Source organism: Coregonus lavaretus (genome assembly GCF_964263955.1).
Source record: "Coregonus lavaretus genome assembly, contig: HAP1_SCAFFOLD_1663, whole genome shotgun sequence".
Classification (NCBI taxonomy): Eukaryota; Metazoa; Chordata; class Actinopteri; order Salmoniformes; family Salmonidae; genus Coregonus; species Coregonus lavaretus.
The window spans coordinates 9,471-29,338 of NW_028159948.1; the positions used below are offsets into that span (position 1 = coordinate 9,471).

At 46.1% G+C, this 19,868-nt stretch overlaps 1 pseudogene across 1 annotated transcript in view; it reads left to right on the forward strand.

The window, feature by feature from the left end:
* The first annotated feature begins 12,584 nt into the window (after positions 1–12,584).
* LOC311122309 (2-hydroxyacyl-CoA lyase 1-like) overlaps positions 12,585–19,868 on the forward strand; it is a 69,849-nt pseudogene continuing 62,565 nt past the window's right edge. Inside the window, exons 1-8 of the transcript in view lie at positions 12,585–12,665; positions 12,825–12,897; positions 13,086–13,163; positions 13,340–13,434; positions 13,734–13,846; positions 14,453–14,588; positions 14,936–15,041; positions 16,832–16,915. The product of the transcript in view is annotated as a 2-hydroxyacyl-CoA lyase 1-like (transcript). The remainder of the gene's footprint in view (positions 12,666–12,824; positions 12,898–13,085; positions 13,164–13,339; positions 13,435–13,733; positions 13,847–14,452; positions 14,589–14,935; positions 15,042–16,831; positions 16,916–19,868) is intronic.

A 19,868-nucleotide genomic window follows, 5' to 3' on the forward strand; every position in this document is an offset into this window, starting at 1 on the left:
GGGATCTCAGACGTTATGAAAGAGAGGTTGAACAGACTAGTAATAGGGGTTGCGACAATTTCGGCGGCTAGTTTTAGAAAGAAAGGGTCCAGATTGTCTAGCCCAGCTGATTTGTAGGGGTCCAGATTTTGCAGCGCTTTCAAAACATCAGCTGTCTGAATTTGTGTGAAGGAGAAGCGGGGGGGGCATGGGCAAGTTGCAGCAGAGGGTGCAGAGTTGGTGGCCGGGTTAGTGGTAGCCAGATGGAAAGCATGGCCAGCTGTAGCAAAATGCTTGTTGAAATTCTCGATTATTGTAGATTTATCGGTGGTGATAGTGTTTCCTAGCCTCAGTGCAGTGGGCAGCTGGGAGGAAGTGCTCTTATTCTCCATGGACTTTACAGTGTCCCAAAACTTTTTGGAGTTAGTGCTACAGGATGCAAATTTCTGTTTGAAAAAGTTAGCCTTTGCTTTCCTGACTGCTTGTGTATATTGGTTCCTAACTTCCCTGAAAAGTTGCATATCGCGGGGGCTATTTGATGCTAATGCTGTACGCCACAGGATGTTTTTGTGCTGGTCAAGGGCAGTCAAGTCTGAGGAGAACCAGGGGCTATATCGGTTCTTAGTTCTGTATTTTTTGAATGGGGCATGTTTATTTAAGATTGAGAGGAAATTACTTTTAAGGAACAACCAGGCATCCTCTACTGACGGAATGAGATCTATATCCATCCAGGATACCTGGGCCAGGTCAATTAGGAAGGCCTCCTCGCTAAAGTGTTTTAGGGAGCGTTTGACAGTGATGAGGGGTGGCCGTTTGACCGCGGACCCGTTACGGACGCAGGCAATAAGGCAGTGATCGCTGAGATCCTGGTTGAAGACAGCTGAGGTGTATTTAGAGGGTATGTTAGTCAGGATGATATCTATGAGGGTACCCATGTTTACGGATTTAGGGTTGTACCTGGTAGGTTCGTTGATAATTTGCGTGAGGTTGAGGGCATCTAGCTTGGATTGTAGGATGGCTGGGGTATTAAGCATATCCCAATTTAGGTCACCAAGCAGTACAAACTCTGAGGATAAATGGGGGGCAATCAATTCACATATGGTGTCCAGGGCACAGCTGGATTGTAGGATGGCTGGGGTATTAAGCATATCCCAATTTAGGTCACCAAGCAGTACAAACTCTGAGGATAAATGGGGGGCAATCAATTCACATATGGTGTCCAGGGCACAGCTGGGGGCTGAGGGGGGTCTGTAGCAAGCGGCAACAGTGAGAGACTTATTTCTGGAAAGGTGGATTTTTAGAAGTAGAAGCTCAAACTGTTTGGGCACAGACCTGGATAGTATGATAGAGCTCTGCAGGCTATCTCTACAGTAGATTGCAACTCCACCCCCTTTGGCAGTTCTATCTAGACGGAAAATGTTATAGTTGGGGATGGACATTTCAGAATTTTTGGTGGCCTTCCTGAGCCAGGATTCAGACACTGCTAGAACATGAGGGCTGGCAGAGTGTGCTAACGCAGTGAATAACTCAAACTTAGGAAGTAGACTTCTGATATTTATGTGCAAGAAACCAAGACTTTTGCGATTACAGAAGTCATCAAATGATAGCGCCTGGGGAGTAGGAGTGATACTGAGGGCTGCAGGGCCTGGGTTAGCCTCTACATCACCAGAGGAACAGAGGAGGACTAGAATAAGGATACGGCTAAAGGCTTTAAGAACTGGTCTTCTAGTGCGTTGGGTACATAGAATAAAGGGGGCAGATTTCCGGGTGTTATAGAAAAGATTCAGGGCATTATGTACAGACAAGGATATGGAAGGATATGAGTAAAGTGGAGGTAAACCTAAGCGTTGGGTAACAATGAAAGAGATAGCATCGCTGGAGTCATCAATTGAGTCGGTCTCCGCGTGTATAGGGGAAGGTGCAAAGGAGCTATCTAAGGCAGGTTTAGCTAGGCTGGGGGGTCTACAGTGATATAGTACAATTAGAAATAACCGAAACAACAATAAACTAACCATGTTTGGGCTGAGGCTAAACATAAACAGGATGTAGTACCGTAAAAAGGAACAGTCCAGCAGATATCAGCTGTATATCTGAGTTATCATAAGGTCCGGTGGTGAAGCACTAGTAAGAGGCCACGGCTAGCGTGTGCTAGCGGGCCAGGGCTAGCAGATGGATGGAATCTTCGTGGTTAACGTCGTAACCACATCAGACGATTTCGTCGGCAGACCAGTCGTGTAGGATCGGCGGGGCTCCGTGTCAACACTAGGTGGTCCCGTCCGGTTGACAGAGAGGTAGATAGCCGGGAGATGGGCGATGGGCCTAGCTCAGGATGATTAGCCAGACCACAGCGTCCGTTTTGTTGTAGCTGGCTGGTGGTAGCTAGCTGGTAGCGATGAATCCGGAGTTAAAGGTCCAGTGATTCAGTGATTCCGGCGGAAAAACTGATATGTTCTGGGTCGATAACGCGCTGTGCAGACTGGCCGAATATCCGGTGATCAATGTCCAGTGATTAAAATTAATCCCGCGGAAAAAAATCCAATGTTCTGGGTGAAACACCGCTAGCTGTGGCTAATAGCAAGTAGCTAGTTAGCTGGCTAGCTAGTTTCAACTGGAGATTCTAGATTCTAGATAAAGGTAAGTCGATAATAGAATCCGTTCCACATTGAGTGAGGCGGGTTGCAGGAAAGTATATTTTGTAGAAGGATGAAAAGTCTGATAGGGAAATATGTACGAAAAATACAAAAAACAGGGTATTTACAGGCTATTTACAGACACACGACAGAAATAGGACTGCACTACTTCGCCATCTTGGAAAAAAGTGGCGTGACGTTTTTGTAACCATGTAAATCTCTCTCGGACAAGTTGATGTATTTGATGTATTTTTCTATTACATGTATGACATTTCATTGAGATATTTTGTGTTTTAATGACGCAAAATTGAATTACAGCCTAACTCTGCTTTCTGTTGTCGCCATCAGGCTGCAGTGGTGACCTTCACTACCGTGACCCACAAGGATGAAACTTCCCAGACCAGCCTCACCCTCAGCAGGGGAAAGAGAAGCTACCCAGACCTACACACCTTTGTGCAGGACATGAAGGACGAGTAAGTTGCTCTTTGGCTTCCCCATGCATCCCCTAGATATGTTCCCTATCTCAATTGCATACTCCTCGTGTCCTCTCTTCTCAAAACCCATTGGATGAGAAAGCCAGAGGTCCCGCCCTTCTGACCTTCTCATCCAATGGGTTTTGAGAAGGAGGCGAGGAGATTGAGAGTCTCCCATAGTCTCGGGCCAATACAAAGGACTCAACGGACCAAATAACCAATCAGGGATGTCTGGGTGTGGCCTAGTTCCATAGAGGTCCATCCATAACGTAGTCTAAGATAATAGAGGTAATGTCCATCCATAACGTAATCTAAGATAATAGAGGTAATGTCCATCCATAACGTAATCTAAAATAATAGAGGTAATGTCCATCCATAACGTAATCTAAAATAATAGAGGTAATGTCCATCCATAACGTAATCTAAAATAATAGAGGTAATGTCCATCCATAACGTAATCTAAAATCATAGAGGTAATGTCCATCCATAACGTAATCTAAAATAATAGAGGTAATGTCCATCCATAACATAGTCTAAGATAATAGAGGTAATGTCATGTAGTTCATTGTGTACTTGCATTTATTTACTTTTCAGCCATTGGAATCTGCTGAGTGAGAATATGCGTGCCGGGGTGAGTTATAGTCACCTCTAAAGTAGTTAATGTTGGTAAAATGGACCAAACATTCATTTGTGGAAATCCTGCAGGACCTTTAATCCTGAACCACTGCTTTAATTGACTAGCTTGAGTAAATGGTTCTACATTTTATATCAGTGCAGCCCCTTTAACAAACTAACTCTGTATGGTCTTTTAACATTGCAGATGAGCAGACATGAGTTTAGTGCCAAGTGCATGGATATTGTAGCATGGGTGATGGAGTCTACATCCACTGTGGTTGTTCCCGCCCTTGACCTCACCATGCAGATAGAGCTCTCTGATTCGCCAAGCTCTTCTGGATCAGGAAGTAATGAGGCAGGAGAGGTGACCTCTCTTGGCCGCAGCGTCAGATTCAGCTGTAATGGAGGACCCAGCAGGTGCACCAGCGCAAGAACTGCCTGCAGCACACGCACTCCCACGCCTTTCCCCTCCTCTCACAGGTACCTAGCCCTATCCCCTCCTCTCACAGGTACCTAGCCCTATCCACGCATCTCACAGGTACCTAGCCTTATCCACGCCTCTCACAGGTACCTAGCCCTATCCATGCCTCTAACAGGTACCTAGCCCTATCCATGCCTCTCACAGGTACCTAGCCCTATCCGCTCCTCTCAAAGGTACCTAGCCCTATCCTCTCCTCGCACAGGTACCTAGCCCTATCCCCTCCTCTCAAAGGTACCTACCCCTATCCCCTCCTCTCACAGGTACCTACCCCTATCCACGCCTCTCAAAGGTACCTAGCCCTATCCTCTCCTCGCACAGGTACCTAGCCCTATCCCCTCCTCTCAAAGGTACCTACCCCTATCCCCTCCTCTCACAGGTACCTACCCCTATCCACGCCTCTCAAAGGTACCTAGCCCTATCCCCTCCTCTCACAGGTACCTACCCCTATCCACGCCTCTCAAAGGTACCTAGCCCTATCCCCTCCTTTCACAGGTACCTAGCCCTATCCCCTCCTCTCACAGGTACCTACCCCTATCCACGCCTCTCACAGGTACCTAGCCCTATCCCCTCCTCTCACAGGTACCTAGCCCTATCCCCTCCTCTCACAGGTACCTAGCCCTATCCCCTCCTCTCACAGGTACCTACCCCTATCCCCTCCTCTCACAGGTACCTACCCCTATCCACGCCTCTCACAGGTACCTAGCCCTATCCCCTCCTCTCACAGGTACCTACCCCTATCCACGCCTCTCACAGGTACCTAGCCCTATCCCCTCCTCTCACAGGTACCTAGCCCTATCCCCTCCTCTCACAGGTACCTAGCCCTATCCATGCCTCTAACAGGTACCTAGCCCTATCACCTCCTCTCACAGGTACCTAGCCCTATCCACGCCTCTCACAGGTACCTAGCCTTATCCATGCCTCTCACAGGTACCTAGCCCTATCCATGCCTCTAACAGGTACCTAGCCCTATCCATGCCTCTCACAGGTACCTAGCCCTATCCCCTCCTCTCAAAGGTACCTAGCCCTATCCTCTCCTCTCACAGGTACCTAGCCCTATCCCCTCCTCTCAAAGGTACCTAGCCCTATCCTCTCCTCTCACAGGTACCTACCCCTATCCCCTCCTCTCACAGGTACCTACCCCTATCCACGCCTCTCAAAGGTACCTAGCCCTATCCCCTCCTTTCACAGGTACCTAGCCCTATCCCCTCCTCTCACAGGTACCTACCCCTATCCACGCCTCTCACAGGTACCTAGCCCTATCCCCTCCTCTCACAGGTACCTAGCCCTATCCCCTCCTCTCACAGGTACCTAGCCCTATCCCCTCCTCTCACAGGTATCTAGCCCTAACCCCTCCTCTCACAGATACCTAGCTCTATCCCCTCCTCTTTTTGCAGGTATTTCCTGTTATAGGTACAAATATCCATTCCAGATCCACTTAGTGAGAAATACTACTTAGATACTACACAACCACTCTAAAACGTTTACTCTGAAGGTTAATGTTTGCTCTGAGTGTGGTTTGAGATGGTTCACAATGCTTCCTTTGAATAATAATAACAAGGTTGAGTTTGTGTCCCAAATTCTTGGATCATATTTTTTATTTTGTTACCATATACTATTCATTTATGTTGTGCATTCTGCAGGTCCATGACCTCTTTGCTAAGTGAGAACGAAGAGCGATATGTCTCCTCACCTGAGGGTGGCGATAGAGAGATGAGACACAGACAACACTCAGCACCACTGAGATCTGTGTTTGGCATCTCTGAGGACTCTGTCTTCGACATGGTCCAGAGCGGCCAGTCGCAGGGTGACATCGTACCGCTGCCCAAACGGAGTAGACAGGAGAAATACAGACCTAGCAAAATGTCAACGGACGGCAAGTTTATGATGGGTATTGTCGAGTTGGTTATAAACCTTCTCAACTCCAGATTGGCTGAGCTAATGCGAAGTGTCAGTCAGGGAACTCTAGTTCTGCTGACTGGAAGTATCTCAGCAAGTCAACAGTTTGCCCAAGAGATGCTAAGCATGGCGACTTCTAAGATGTATTCCCATGCCATAGAGCATATTGCGCTCGGCCACAAGTCTCCCCTTGAGTTAGAGAGGGAGCTTGAGGCCATCTTGGGTCCTCTGGCTGGACAGGTCATAGTCATCATCATAGATAGCATCATCAAGGCTAAAGCCAACGGAGGAAATGAGGGGAGAGCGTCCAGCCCCTTGACCTATTTTCTAACTGCCATTTCGGCAGAAATACAAAGCCTAGTGGTTCACAGATCGGCTAGCAGACCATCCACCAGACTGTCCAACAACGACCCACTGCTGAACATTTCCAAGTCAAAGGTCTTAAGATCAGTTCTGCTCAAAATGGCAGAGCTCTTTGGCCAAGGTCCAAGTGAAACCTGTCTAGTTCCACTAGTCCAGAGTCAGTCCAACAACTCCATTTGCGACTGGACTGTGAATGCAGGCACCATTCATCCAAGTACATTTCTGTCCGACAACAGAGTGACAGAAGTGTCATCCGATGTTGTGGATCTTGTACTTGAGGTTTTTTGGATAACAGGATTTTTGGATAACAGGAACCGGTCAAGGCCACAGAGTGCCTGCTCCCACAACTCAGCTAGTGGAGCAATAGATATGAGAGCTCTTGCTGGGGACTTGGTCAGACAGGTGTCTGTCAAACTCAGCCCATTTGTCTCTGAGAGTCAACTCTCCACCATGTCCATGACAGATCTGTCATCATCTTTTTCTGACTCCACCTTGAAGCAGTTGTGTTCTCGCTCTGTTGTTGCTCTGGCAACTGCCTGTCAAGCAATCAAAACAGAGCTTGAGAACCAGAGACCTACCAACCTGGCAGCCAGAGACCTACTATCGTCTCTGGTAGAGACCATTGAGGACATGGATATCTCTGACATCCTCCAGGGCCCGTCGGCCATTTTGGAGGAGGCTGCTGTGATAAAGCACCCAGAGATGTCCACCTCGACAATATACAGATCTCTGCTTCTCGACTCATCTCTCGCCTCCTCTAAGATGGTCACTGAGAGCATTATCTTCAACAACCCATGCCCATCAGAGGAGAATGTGAGTATTCAGAAGGAGCTCCCTGCTGATAAAGTTGACATCCTCCATGGTCAACCAGTGGAGGAGTATATTGTCAAAGCTGAGCAATGCATCACTCAGGTCATTCAGGATGCAGCTGTGACATATACTGCTGCGCTGGATAAAACCGACACTTGTGGGAAACTGTCGGAAATCCTATCTGTCCATGTTTCCTCAGAGAATATTGAGGAGGCATCCTCTGATCTCTTTGGTGGAATTATTTCCGACCTGCATGAGGTATCTGAGGTCAATAAGGCCTCCATGCGTACGAAATCAGGTCGCAAAATGTTCTGGGTGGAAGTGAGTTCAGGTTCCCAGAAGATTTATACCAAAACCCTGGACAAACTAAGGAAGCTGTTCACCTCCCACCATCTCACTGAGGGAAAAAATACTCCTGTGCAAATCGAGCTTTCTGCAACTGGACTACTTGTAACTGAGGCCACTGTGCAGGAATCTCCTGTAACTGAGGCCACTTTGGCAGTGTCTCCTGTACAGAAGACAGACAGTAAGACCCTTCTAAGTCCCCAGCCTCAGCCTACCAGCTCACCCTCGACACCTGCACTAAAGGGGTAATCAAACAGGTGATCTCGGTGCTGAGGGTGGACACTTCAAAGGAAGACTGCTCCGCTTCCGTTGGGGAGAGCACGTCAAATTCATCCTTCGACTTCAACCAGAAGTTGGACTCGATAATTTCGAAATTGGAGGACCTCACCATTTCGAGTGATGTGACATCAGCCGAGATTGCCACACTCACGCGATCTCTTAGTGCAGCCAGCAGAACCTCTAACATTTCCATCCAGAGCTTTCACAGTGCTGAGTTCCGAGCTAAGGCCAAACACATTGTGAGTGAGACCATTCTCAGAGCTGCTAGCAAAGCCAGCCATTCTTTGCTACAGAGCATGCCTAGCACCACCTTCTCACACCATGCAGTTTCTACAGCCGAAGATATAGTAAATATTATCATGCAAGACCTTGAAAGTGTATCCCAGTACACTGTGGACGACGCAGACTCCTTCCCACTAGGAGAGAAAAAGCTGGAGTTCCAGCTCAAACCCAGAGTTGTCTTTGACAACTTATTGGATGCTGCTCAAACCATGTACCACAGAGTAAAGGATAGACTGAACATCTTTTTCTATTTTCCACCAGTGTCAGTCACCACAGCCAAATATGTGCTGGACTCCGCCCCTGTGGAGACACTCAGACATTCTAAGTCCGCTGACACTGCTCTTGTTGAGGACAGGAGCCGCCCTCCGTCTGTGAGAAGTGAGAAGCCTTTGTCAAAAGTCTGTTTGGCTAAAAGGTCTAAAGCCCTTGTGTCTTCGAGTGGCTCTTCAACAGACCACCATATAATTGACACATGCAGTGAGGATGTCACTCTGCCCACCAGGAGTATGTCAGTTGTGAGCAACAACAGTTTGAAGAGAGCCTCTCCTCTCCACGGCAGTGGATTGAGTGAAAGTTGCAAACCTCTTGTGGCTCTAAAAGACGTAACAGTGGCAGTCAGCCAAGAAGGCTTTAGCAAAACTGCAAAGAAGACGCTCAGCTTGATCCTAAATGTGATCAAGTGTAGAGTGGCCAACTCTGAGAGTTCATCTGTTGGGCAGATTGCAAGTGAGGAGTGTCTGATAGCCACTAACATGTTAGACTCTGTACTGGAGAGCCTTGACCAGTTGCCTGACATGAGCGCTGCCGATAAAATCACAAGGACAGAATCCCATACCTCTATCGCAATGGACGAGACAGGTTCACGGTCAACGCTTGTGAGCCAACAAGAAATAAACATATCTGACACCAATGTCATAGTGAAAACTATAATGGACACATTGAAGACGGACGACCCAGAGATGACTTCAGCAGAAGAACATCTGGATAGGCTCCTGTCAGTTGAAGCCCTTCAAGGTGCATCTGGCAACCTGATCGCAAAGGTCCATGGTCTCATTCAGGAGATAACCATAAACCGCCAGCTTCAATCCATGGTTGGCCACAGAAGCCTCTCTCAACCAGCGCTGCCTAAACCAGCCCTGAGGAAGCTGTCAAAGGACGATGCCTCAGAGCTCATTTACAACTTTGCCCAGACTTCTGTTAGGAGACTCCTGGGGCAGTGTATGGGAAGGCCTATGCCACCATCGGCTGAAATGGTTTTGGATCAGGTCATCAAGTTGATGACAGACGTGGTGATGGACAGCCTGACTTATGTGTCCAAGTCTACAATGGAGGATGGTAAGTGAAAGTACCTATTTTCATCTGCATAGGACTTAATTGTAACATGATGCTCAATACATTGCGTTTTATGATGTGAAATTCACTGGTTGTGTCCAAAATGGCACCTTCTTCCATATTTAGTGCACTACTTTTGACCAGACCCTATGGGCCCTGGTCAAAAGTAGTGCACTATAAAGTGAAGAGAATGCCATTTGGGATGCAGTGACTGACTTCAATGGCTGCGTCCTCTTCTCCCAGTTATTGTACACAGGTCGGTCACACTAGCGTGCTCTTCTCACTCAGACACCAGCAATGCCACAAGTGACATCACTCATGGTGTTGTAGCTGACCTTAATGCTACTGAGGAATTCCCTGCCAGGAGCCTTAGCCCGGCTGATGTAAAGGCTGACGGCATGGCCCGTCTTCCCTCTGCCAGAGGGGAAGAGACTAAGAAGAACAGGAAGTGGCGTTTCCTACCGAAAATGCATAAGTTTCCAAAGATCATGATTAAGGTAGGGTGCTCTGTGTTTTGAGATTACCTCTGTAAGGCAGGGCTGAAATTTACCCTACAGATTCACTACACCCCTATTGTCTCTCAGCATTAGAACAAAACTGTTGTCATTGTCTTTAGGAGGTTGAGTGAGGACGCTGTAATGCAATCCTAATACACATGGGAGAGTCCCAAATGGCACCCTATTCCCTATATAGTGCACGACTTTTTACCAGAGCTCTCTGGGCCCTTGTCAAAAGTAGTGCCTTACGTAGCGAATAGGGTGCCTTTTAGGATGCACACTCTGTATTTTACACAGGCTCAGTTGTCCTGATGTGTTTTGTCAACAGCTGTTCAAGACAAAAGGGGAACCGAAGAGACACCCTGAACAGGATGCGCTGCCTACCAAACATCTCAGAGAGACTCATATTTCACAGGGTAAGTGATAAGCATCGATAATGTCATATCGATGTATCACCCTATGACAAGCTTGTTAAAACAGTGACAACAGATACAGGCAGACCGACGGACAGACATGCAGACAGACAGGCAGACTGACAGGCAGACGGATGGGCAGACAGACATACAGGCAGACAAAAAGACAGGCAAACAGGCAGACAGACAGACGGACAGGCAGACGGACAGGCAGGCAGGCAGACAGACAGACAGACTGACGGACAGACAGACAGACAGACAGACAGACAGGCAGACAGGCATACAGACGGACAGACAGGCAGACGGACAGACAGGCAGACAGGCAGACAGACGGACAGGCAGACGGACAGACGGACAGACACAAACACACACATTCATTTTCTGATTATGAAATGTTCTCATGACAGATGCTGAGTGTGAGGTTCCAGAGGTTCCATCCACTTCCCCACCCAAGGAGGACCTGACAACCACACCGGCCCCTGCTCCCCAGGAGTCCCAGTCCCGTAAACGCCCACTCATAGTCAGGGTGTTACACGCTCTCTCCAGAGCCATCTCCAAACCATTCACAGGAGCTTCTGGGAAGAATAATTAGCCAAATGCCTGATTTTATTAATATGATATTTTAATCAGAGCCTTTATTTAATAAAACATTACTGCATTGATTTCTGTCTATAGTAGTCTTCATGTATGTGCAAGATAACGGTAAAGTACTTCAAACCACATAGTCAAAAGTATTCATAGTGAAGTACCGTTTATGATTATTGATTGTGGAAATACACATAATACAGAAAAGTTGTTGTCACATATAAAGACAGACATAAAGGAGAACTCCGTAGACCAGTCACATTCTCAAGCCATAACTAAATCCATGAATGGATCTCCTATAAGATGACAGGAGAACATTTGTAACACTTTCTATGAAGCCTATATCTATAATGCACACACTCAAGTCATTTACATTTTACATTTTAGTCATTTAGCAGAAGCTCTTATCCAGAGCGACTTACAGTTAGTGAGTGCATACATTTTTTTTTTTCATACTGTCATACACTCATAATGACTTAACTGAGTTAAGTGTTAAGTAAAGTGCAGTTATAAACACATAATGAGGGCTTATTATGTATTTCTTGCAATAAAAAAAGAAAAATGCTACTAGTTTATTAAATATTCATGACTGCTATTGCACGGCTCATGTCCACACTTCTGTACAATAGGGGGCAGTAATGCACCATAACGTTGGATGCCAACTGCCTATAAACCCCACTGAAGAAGAAAAAGCTACTCATGTAATGCATGCTGGAAAGCAGACAAAACTAATGATTTGCAAGAGATCTAAACACGATTTATAAGCTACTGAACAACAAGTCCAAGAAATCATTGCTAACCGCGTTTGCACTTTGAACAGATTTCTCGACAATAATAATGGAAGATGTGACTGGGGCTCAGCTCATTGCAGAGGCACTAAAAGCTCAGGTGAAGTGTGTGCAATATATATAAAACAGTGTTATACTGTGTAACCGTGTTGCTAATAATATATTAGTCGCTGATCATGTCCTTGGCAGTGAGAATGTAACACTATGAGTTGTGAAAGTGTGCCATAGGTCATTGCACTGGTATAGCTAACTATTAATATTGTTGTAGAAAAACATTTAGATGTTTATGTGGAATAGTATATGTTAACACCCTTGTTGATGCATGCCAATGTGTGTGTCAATGCAAAGAAAATCTAAACTACATTGTAACAATTCATATACAATTCAGTATGAAAATGTATGCACTCACTAACTGTAAATCGCTCTGGATAAGAGCGTCTGCTAAATGACTAAAAATGTTTAAAAAAAGGTAAATATACTGTATCTACATGTAACTCTCTACAGAATGTAGAATATATGTTTGGAATAGTTGGTGTTCCAGTCATTGAAGTAGCTAAGGCAGCTCAAGCCTCAGGAATCAAGTATGTGGGAATGCGCAATGAACAAGCCATAAGCCACCTTTTTATTACTAAACCAGCTCTCCCCAAATCATGTGATATTAACTACCCGTACATAGACTACAGGAGCGTGTAGTGTGTGAGGGTCAGTTTCATAGCTTTTTTGCATTGCTAATTATGTCTGCCTGTCTGTCTGACCCTTTGTGTGTCTGTCTGCCTGTCTTCCTGTCTGTCCCTCTGTCTGTCTGTTCCTCTCCAGTCCAGGTGCGTGTCTGGTTGTGTCTGGACCGGGACTCATCCATGCACTTGGTGGAATGGCCAACGCTAACATGAACTGCTGGTATGCTAGAACTCCACAAACAGAAGACCCTACTACTCATGTTCAGTGGTCCTTTCAAAAGAAGGGATGCTATCCGCACACTGCAAAAAATGATCTGAGGACTCCAAACTATCTCAGATTGTCAGTTGATGTCATTGTGTGATACCTCTCTCTCTGTAGGCCTGTGATTGTTATTGGAGGCTCCTCCGATCAAAACCAAGAGACCACTGGGGCGTTTCAAGAGTTTCCACAGGTACCGATTGAACCATGATATTTATGACATTTGAACATTAGGGGGTTGTTTCCCAGGACACAGATTAAGCCTAGTCATGGCCTAAAAAGCAAACTCAATAGAGAATCTCTGTCTGGGAAACTGGCCCTAGCAGTTTAATTGCTGAAAGAGGAAATAATTTGTTATTTGTGGTCCTCTTTCTCTGTCAGGTGGAGGCATGCAGATTGTACAGTAAGTTCTCTGCTAGGTCTAGCAGTCTGGATATGATCTCCTCAGTGGTAGAGAAGGTATACAGTCTACTCTGACTCCCTCTGTGTAGTCCTCTTCATATCATTTGGTATCACCTGCAATTGTCTTTTTTCTGACCTCTAATTTTCCAGCTTAGCAAGGTACCTTAACTGCTTCATAAGAGCACAGCACAGCCTTAATTGATCTGAATTTAAGGGTGTTTGGTATGTCTAAGGCAGCACGCACTAGCATGTATGGACGTCCAGGTGCTGTATACGTAGACATATCTGGGGACATGGTCAATGCTAAATTGGACAGGAGCAGAGCCAGGTTAGTGGCCATCACTGTCTTTCATCCATTTAAAATGTATACTAATGTGTTACTGTTGAATATGTATACCTCTGAATTCACATCACCGTAGTCATTTTTATTTTATCTTGTTATACCTTTTAACGTCTGAAGTGAACCAGAAATTAAATTACTTAGAAAATATAGCACTATATCAAAATATTCTCATCAGAGAATAGCAATAAGCCTCGATAGACCTTCATGGTTTATTTACATATGCAATAAAGTTGCTAGGTAACATGTTTAATGTTTGACCTATTATTTATTATTTCCTTTGTCAGAGAGGTGCCCTGTAGTCCACCTCCTCCTGTGAGTATGGCTGACCATATGGTGATCACAGAAGCACTGGCGGTCCTGAAAGGAGCCAAACGGACTTTACTCATCATTGGCAAAGGTAGGCATTGCTTTTTTAATAGCCAGATAATCTGGGGGAAACAGAACTAAAATCTTGCATAATTGCGTCAGATACTTGGATAAGGTCTGGGGAGATGTTAAGAGAAAGATACTAACGCCACTTGCGAACTCTCCACCCCCCTAAACGGAAACTCTCTGCAAGTTTCCGGCAAGTTTATGGGCCAAATGTCCCCTCCCGTTCTGAAATTGAAAAGATGCGAGCACCTGCGAAATCGGGATTTGTCCAAATGATTAGTGGTGAAAAATCAGCGTACCGGAACAAAGTTGTCACATCCCATTCTGTTGACAGACGCTACTTCCAGTTATGTTACGTGCGTCTGTCCAAGAGAGATCAATAGCCAGCTGAGACGCACTGTAACACATATAGCACTGTACCACGGTTCAGTTGAAAACTGGGCCACGTTCAGTCGACAAATGTTGTTGACATGATTTCTCATTCTACCTGTCTGAGAGGCACGTTCGTTCTACATGCTATATTTCTATCTGAACGTTGCACAACGTTTTGCTCAGCTGAATGCATCCCAGTTGTGAAGACAAGTCTGTTGAAATCCGTGTGGCAGTGCCCTCTGTCTGTGTCCCTCTGCAGGTTCAGCCCATTGAAGAGCAGAGGGGGCTCTGAAGGAGCTGGTGGAGGGGTGTGACCTGCCCTTCCTGCCCACCCCCATGGGTAAAGGGGTGCTGCCTGACGATCACCCCAACTGTGTTGCTGCTGCCCGCTCCAGGTCAGCCTCTCCTTCTCTCAGCTGGCATCATATTCATGTACAGACCATTGACTGTATAAGTAGGACCAAGAATTTCCCTGACCATTTGAACGGACCACGAAACTCCTGAAATCCCTATCTATAACTAGTCTCTCCTGGCCAGGTCATGTCAATGTAAACTGGTGTCAATCAAACAACTACACTACTCCTATAACTAGCCTCTTTTCATTACATTTTGTTTTGTCCCTGCTCTCCTCCTCCTCTCTTCCTATCCTCCTCCTCCTCTCTTCCTATCCTCCTCCTCCTCTCTTCCTCCTCCTCCTCCTCTTCCTATCCTCCTGGTTCTATGGTCTTGGTGGGGACTGCAGAGCTCTGCTCCAGTCTGATGTTGTGGTCCTACTTGGTGCCAGACTCAACTGGATCCTGCACTTTGGCCTTCCCCCCAGGTTTGACACCCAAGTAAAGGTCATCCAGCTAGGTCAAAGGTCACCAGTAGGGTTTCTTTTTTTTCCTTCTTTTTTTCGGATTCCAGATTTTCTGCTTATTCCGTTCTGATTTCTGGAATCTTCCAACAGGGATTTCTGGGAATTTGGGGAAAGTAACTGTAATTTTGCAACCCTAGTCACAGGTCATTTCATAGTGAACTACATTTCATTGTAACCAGGTATAAAGGTATTTGACTCAGTCTATTGGATTTAGTCTATCAATTATATAGCTTCTCTATAAGTCTTTGTGGTCTCTCCAAATAATTTCATGGCTGTCTTAGTGCTGTACAGTACATCTATATTTAAGCAATAAGGCCCGAGGGGGTGTGGTATATGGCCAATATACCACGTCTAGGGGCTGTTCTTAAGCACGATGCAACGCAGAGTGCCTCGACGATACAGCCCTTAGCCGTGGTATATTGGCCCTATACCACAAACCCCAGAGGTGCCTTATTGCTATTATAAACTGGTTACCAACGTAATTCGAACAGTCAAAATAAATTTCAAATCAAATCAAATCAAATTTTATTGGCCACATGCGCCGTAATACAACAGGTGCAGACATTACAGTGAAATGCTTACTTACAGCCCTTAACCAACAGTGCATTTATTTTAAACAAAAAAGTAAAAATAAAACAACAACAAAAAAAGTGTTGAGAAAAAAAGAGCAGAAGTAAAATAAAATAACAGTAGGGAGGCTATATATACAGGGGGGTACCGGTGCAGAGTCAATGTGCGGGGGCACCGGCTAGTTGAGGTAGTTGAAGTAATATGTACATGTGGGTAGAGTTAAAGTGACTATGCATAAATAATTAACAGAGTAGCAGCAGCGTAAAAGGATGGGGTGGGGGGGCAGTGCAAATAGTCCGGGTAGCCATGATTAGCTGTTCAGGAGTCTTAAGGCTTGGGGGTAGAAGCTGTTGAGAAGTCTTTTGGACCTAGACTTGGCACTCCGGTACCGCTTGCCGTGCGGTAGCAGAGAGAACAGTCTATGACTAGGGTGGCTGGAGTCTTTGACAATTTTGAGGGCCTTCCTCTGACACCGCCTGGTATAGAGGTCCTGGATGGCAGGAAACTTGGCCCCAGTGATGTACTGGGCCGTACACACTACCCTCTGTAGTGCCTTGCGGTCGGAGGCCAAGCAGTTGCCATACCAGGCGGTGATGCAACCAGTCAGGATGCTCTCGATGGTGCAGCTGTATAATTTTTTGAGGATCTGAGGACCCATGCCAAATCTTTTCAATCTCCTGAGGGGGAATAGGCTTTGTCGTGCCCTCTTCACGACTGTCTTGGTGTGTTTGGACCATGATAGTTCGTTGGTGATGTGGACACCAAGGAACTTGAAGCTCTCAACCTGTTCCACTACAGCCCCGTCGATGAGAATGGGGGCGTGCTCAGTCCTCTTTTTTTTCCTGTAGTCCACAATCATCTCCTTTGTCTTGGTCACGTTGAGGGAGAGGTTGTTATCCTGGCACAACACGGCCAGGTCTCTGACCTCCTCCCTCAACGTGACCCATGTTATACGGTCAGATATACCACAGCTTTCAGCCAATCAGCATTCAGGGCTCGAGTCACCCGGTTTATAAAAGGGAACGTGTGTGTGTCAGCCTTAGCATTATGTGGTGGTGCCTGGTTATTTCTGTTGTGTTTAGCTTGAGGTTTGGCCACTCCTCCAGCTGCTGTTACATATGTCACGCACGGCGCTCTTCCTGTCGTGTCGTTGCTGGTATGTTGTAGTAACGTTCCACATACGTTATTTATGTCAAGGTCAATGTCAAGGTTGATCTGTGTGCTGAGGAGATGGGGAACAACGTGCAACCTGCTGCTGCTCTCCTGGGGGACATCAATACTATTGTCAAGCAGGTAACACAACACAGTCCTGGGGGACTGGAGATCCTGGTTTGAATCCAGGCTCTGTCGTAGCCGGCCGCGACCGGGAGACCCATGGGGCGGCGCACAATTGGACCAGCGTCGCCTAGGGTAGTGGAGGGAATGGCCGGCTCAGTTCGTAGAGCATGGTGTTTGCAACGCCAGGGTTGTGGGTTCGATTCCCACGGGGGGTATGAAAAAAAAAAGTTACGTATGCACTAACTGTAAGTCGCTCTGGATAAGAGCGTCTGCTAAATGACTTAAACATGTTAAATGTAGAGGGCCCCGTAAACAGTTCCACAAACGTCAGCATGAGTGCGCTGACTGTGGAAGCACTAATCACTGGACCAAAGCTCACTGTCAGATGCACCAGCTGTGCGTCAAGCAGGGACGGCTTGTTCAATAGGGCGATATGGGCGACGCACTGCCAAACGGGAAAAGGAAGGGATTTTTTTTCTAATCAATTATATCACGGCAACAGCAGTTATCAGTGTTCACGTCTGATCTGCCAGCCACTAAATGTCAAATCAGGCTAAAGTCGTGCTTCAAATGGCCCCGCCCGTTTTTTGGGCGATTTCAGTCAGGTTGAAAATCGCCCAGAAGTCTCTCATAGCCTGTCATGTAAAATCTATTTTTTTCACATTTCAAAGCTTTCAATACATTCTCTATGGGTGTCTGTGGGCATGCACTTACGCGCTTTCGTCATACGTGACGTAACGTTGAACGTAACTAAGACAATGGCGGCTAGCAGCGTCTATGTTGCGACCTGCAGTGTGGCGTTATTTTATGTTTTTAATTTGTAGACTTAGTTTACAAACATTCTGCAAACATTCTGCTTTGGACTGATCTTCGGTTTTGGACTGATCTTGTTGATCGTGTACATACCCGCTACGAACGGACTAAATAATGAAAACGCTGCTGGCAGCGGAATCCCAATACAGCTGGGAGACTTGGCTTGATGACAGAGTCCCGGACAGAGAGGTGGAGCCGGCCGGCTTCACCCTGGTCAGAGCGGACCGCGATCCTGGTAAGAGAGCGACTCTGTACCCCGACATTGAACTGCTTTCTGTGTCATTGAACCTTACTATTGTTGATAAAACAAGTTTACTGGAGAACGGAGACCAAGTAGAGACTTTTGGACAAGGTGGATAATTGTATAATATAAGGCAGTTTATTCAGAGGTAAAGATATCTGGAATCGCGTGCACGGACCCGTTCGTCAAACTCGTAGGGAGTTTATCAGAAGAGCCCCTAAACATTGTGTGCTGACATTTTATACAATAAAATGAAGTAGGTTGAATCTAGTAGTTCTGATCTTCTGATTGGTCCTGATGAGTTGGGCGAGGTCACCTCCAGGCTAGTGTCACTGTTGCATTGGCTCTGAGTCGGGTTCTCTGTCTTCAGATGTTCAGCCTAAGAGAAGAGGATTTGTGTGTGTGTGTGTGTGTTTGTTATCAGTGTGTGTGTGTGTGTGTGTGTGTGTGTGTGTGTGTGTGTGTGTGTGTTGTTATCAGTGATGATGTGTGTGTGTGTGTGTTTATCAGTGATGATGTGTGTGTGTGTGTGTGTGTGTGTGTGTGTGTGTGTGTGTGTGTGGGTGTGTGTGTGTGTGTCCTCAGGGCAAGAACTCGTGAGTTGGAAGAACTGAGAGACCTATGGCGTGGGTGTTATCCTTAGCCACCTGCTGACAAGGCTGACAAGATAGGACTCTTGTTCATTGTATTGAATACAAAGGCCCAACACAAAATGGGTCATGCACAAGATTTTAGTCAGACCAAGCTATAACATTATATATTTACTACGACAGTACATTCAACCAAAAGCTAATATAACAAAGGCATCAGAGATTATTTATAATCTGTCACAGAAACTGGAATCCATCTCCCCAGATCAGTCAATAAATGCTTCTGGTATTGACTTATATGCTGCCCCTGTCTTCATGTTGTTGCTGGACATATCTTTTTTAAAATGTGTGTAGGTCACCTAAATCATCAGAAAAATTGCCCCTCCTGAGAATTTTTTCAGGAGCCGCCACTGGCGTCAAGTGCTTTTCTCCGGGCCACATGAGCTTTGACTGTAGTGAGGCTGGGCAGCGACAGAACCCTGGATGTGGACAGACTGGCAGGTCTCAGGAAAACTAGAAAGCCTCCGTTCTGAGGAGGGCAATGTGGGGCATTCTTATTTTTCCTCCACTGATGATGATATCCAATCTGTTTATTCTTACTTTTGTGAGTCAGTACCCAAGAACAACACAGTCATTTTTCAGAACACAATGAGAATTAATCAGAAAGACAGTTTGTTTTACACCACTGTGCTAGTACAGGATAAAGTTGAGCTGAAGGGGATGTTAGATAGTGGGTCCATGGCTACTACTCTGCGCGCAGATATTGTACCTCGGTTGAGGGAGGCAGGAGTGGTAGAGGGGAACTTTCTAGCTCCTTCAGACATTATCCTGGTGGATTGTGGTGGGAACAAACTAGCCCAGTGGGCATGTGTGACTTAAAAATGCAACTTTATGGCTTCTGTTATGTAGTCCCAGTGCTTATTGTTGATGGGCAGGTTGATGAACTCATTGTGGGAACTAATGTGTTGAAGTCTCTGATTAGACAGTGAGTTTCTATGTGCTCACGCAGGTGCCCGAGAGCTGTGGCTGCACCAAGGGCTAAGCTATTGTGTGTTGTCTCTTCGTGTACAGGTATGTCATTTATTTTGTCAGAATTATGTTGTATATCATTTTACTTGTATTGTATAGTGTGTTGTTAGGCACGGAATGTGTGCATGCAGCACCTGTTCTCTTTTGCCTGACCTTCAACTAGCAAGGTGCCCGAGAGCTGTGGCTGCACCAAGAGCTAACATATTGTGTGTTGTCTCTTCGTGTGCAGGTCGAATAAAAATTATCCAACCATCAGAATTCCAGTTGTGGCAGTGTCCTAATTACGTGACCTGCC